This window comes from Schistocerca gregaria, unplaced genomic scaffold, assembly GCF_023897955.1.
Source record: "Schistocerca gregaria isolate iqSchGreg1 unplaced genomic scaffold, iqSchGreg1.2 ptg000265l, whole genome shotgun sequence".
NCBI lineage: Eukaryota > Metazoa > Arthropoda > Insecta > Orthoptera > Acrididae > Schistocerca > Schistocerca gregaria.
The window spans coordinates 661,541-664,950 of NW_026061767.1; positions in this window are offsets into that span (position 1 = coordinate 661,541).

Genomic DNA, 3,410 nt, shown 5'->3' on the forward strand with positions numbered 1-3,410 from the left:
CGTTGCAAGGGAGAATGTGAAAAGTGTTCATATGTAGTAAAAACCTGAGAAATCCGTCCGTTTTCGTCATTTGTTATCGAATCGACTTAAAGCCAGATCGTCACATTGGCCGCTCTTCTCTCTGAAACGGTTACATTTATCGTCTGCAAAGCTATGTCGCGTACTGCGGTAGGCGGAAACACTAAAAGCACCATAGTAGAACACAGAAGAAGCTTCTATGTTGAAGTAATAGCCAGTAAAAAGTAGTACAATTCAAGTTTTAGTTGTCGATTATTCACTTTTTAGCCTACTTTGGTGGCTTGGACATGACCTAGGACCTTAAGATTTTGCATGAAAGGAGGACTAGCAGGCGCGTTGCATGGGAGAATGTGAAAAGTGTTCATTTGTAGTAAAAACCTGAGAAATCAGTCCGTTTTCGTCATTTGTAATCGAATCGACTTAAAGCCAGATCGTCGCATTGGCCGCTTTTCTCTCTGAGACGGTTACATTTATCGTCTGCAAAGCTATGTCGCGTGCTGCGGTATGCGGAAATACTTAAAGCACCATAGTAGAACACAGAAGAAGCTTCTAAGTTGAAGTTATAGCCAGTAAGAAGTAGTACAATTCAAGTTTTAGTTGTCGATTATTCACTTTTTAGCCGGCTTTGGTGGCTTGGACATGACCTAGGACCTTAAGATTTTCCATGAAAGGAGGACTTGCAGCCGCGTTGCACGAGAGAATGTGAAAAGTGTTCATATGTAGTAAAAACCTGAGAAATCCGTCCGTTTTCGTCATTTTTTATCGAATCGACTTAAAGCCAGATCGTCACATTGGCCGTTCTTCTCTCTGAAACGGTTACATTTATCGTCTGCAAAGCTATGTCGCGTGCTGCGGTATGCCGAAACACTAAAAGCACCTTAGTAGAACACAGAAGAAGCTTCTAATTTGAAGTAATAGCCAGTAAGAAGTAGTACAATTCAAGTTTTAGTTGTCGATTATTCACTTTTTAGCCGGCTTTACTGGCTAGGACATTAAGTGGAACCTTAATATTTTGCATGAAAGGAGGAGTAGCAGCCGCGTTGCACGGGAGAATGTGAAAAGTGTTCATATGTAGTAAAAACCTGAGAAATCCGTCCGTTTTCGTCATTTGTTATCGAATCGACTTAAAGCCAGATCGTCGCATTGGCCGCTTTTCTCTCTGAGACGGTTACATTTATCGTCTGCAAAGCTATGTCGCGTGCTGCAGTATGCGTAAACACTAAAAGCACCATAGTAGAACACAGAAGAAGGTTCTAAGTTGAAGTAATAGCCAGTAAGAAGTAGTACAATTCAAGTTTTAGTTGTCGATTATTCACTTTTTAGCCGGCATTGGTGGCTATGACATGACCTAGGACCATAAGATTTTGCATGAAAGGAGGACTAGCAGCCGAGTTGCACGGGAAAATGTGAAAAGTGTTCATATGTAGTAAAAACCTTAGAAATCCGTTCGTTTTCGTCACTTGTTGTCGAATCGACTTAAAGCCACATCGTCACTTTGGCCGCTCTTCTGTCTGAAACGGTTACATTTATCGTCTGCAAAGGTATGTCGCGTGCTGCGGTATGCGGAAACACTAAAAGCACCATAGTAGAACACAGAAGAAGCTTCTATGTTGAAGTAATATCCAGTAAGAAGTAGTACAATTCAAGTTTTAGTTGTCGATTATTCACTTTTTAGCCTGCTTTGGTGGCTTGGACATGACCTATGACCTTAAGATTTTGCATGAAAGGAGGACTTGCAGCCGCGTTGCATGGGAGAATGTGAAAAGTGTTCATATGTAGTAAAAACCTGAGAAATCCGTCCGTTTTCGTCATTTGTTATCGAATCGACTTGAAGCCAGATCGTCACATTGGCCGCTTTTCTCTCAGAGACGGTTACATTTATCGTCTGCAAAGCTATGTCGCGTGCTTCGGTATGCGGAGACACTAAAAGCACCATAGTAGAGTAGAACACAGAAGAAGCTTCTCAGTTGAAGTAATAGCCATTAAGAAGTAGTACAATTCAAGTTTTAGTCGTCTTTGGTGGTTTGGACATGACTTAGGACCTTAAGATTTTCCATGAAAGGAGGACTTGCAGCCGCGTTGCACGGGAGAATGTGAAAAGTGTTCATATGTAGTAAAAACCTGAGAAATCCGTGGGTTTTCGTCATTTGTTATAGTATCGACTTAAAGCCAGATCGTCACATTGGCCGCTTTTCTCTCTGAGACGGTTACATTTATCGTCTGCAAAGCTATGTCGCGTGCTGCGGTATGACGAAACACTAAAAGCACCATAGTAGAACACAGAAGAAGCTTCTAATTTGAAGTAATAGCCAGTAAGATGTAGTAGAATTCAAGTTTTAGTTGTCGATTATTCACTATTTAGCCGGCTTTGGTGGCTTTGACATTAGGTGGAACCTTCAGATTTTGCATGAAAGGAGGACTAGCAGCCGCGTTGCACGCGAGAATGTGAAAAGTGTTCATATGTAGTAAAAACCTGAGAAATCCGTCCGCTTTCGTCATTTGTTATCGAATCGACTTAAAGCCAGATCGTCACATTGGCCGCTCTTCTCTCTGAAACGGTTACATTTATCGTCTGCAAAGCTATGTCGCGTGCTGCGGTATGCGGAAACACTAAAAGCACCATAGTAGAACACAGAAAAGCTTCTAAGTTGACGTAATAGCCAGAAAGAAGTAGTACTATTCAAGTTTTAGTTGTCGATTATTCACTTTTTAGCCGGCTTTGGTGGCTTGGACATGACCTAGGACCTTAAGATTTTGCATGAAAGGAGGACTAACAGCTGCCTTGCATGGGAGAATGTGAAAAGTGTTCATATGTAGTAAAAACCTGAGAAATCCGTAAGTTTTCCTCATTTGTTATCGAATCGACTTAAAGCCAGATCGTCACATTGGGCGCTTTTCTCTCTGATACGGTTACATTTATCGTCTGCAAAGCTATGTCGCGTGCTGCGGTATGCGTAAACACTAAAAGCACAATAGTAGAACACAGAAGAAGCTTCTAATTTGAAGTAATAGCCAGTAAGAAGTAGTACAATTAAAGATTTAGTTGACAATTATTCACTTTTTAGCTGGCTTTGGAAGCTTGGACATGACCTAGGACCTAAAGATTTTGCATGAAAGGAGGAGTAGCAGCCGCGTTGCCCGCAAGAATGTGAAAAGTGTTCATATGTAGTAAAAACCTGAGAAATCCGTCCGTTTTCGTCATTTGTTATCGAATCGACTTTAAGACAGATCGTCACATTGGCCGCTTTTCTCTCTGAGGCGGTTACATTTATCGTCTGCAAAGCTATGTCGCGTGCTGCGGTATGCGGAGACACTAAAAGCACCATAGTAGAACACAGAAGAAGCCTCTAAGTTGAAACAATGGCCAATAAGAAGTAGTACAATTCAAGTTT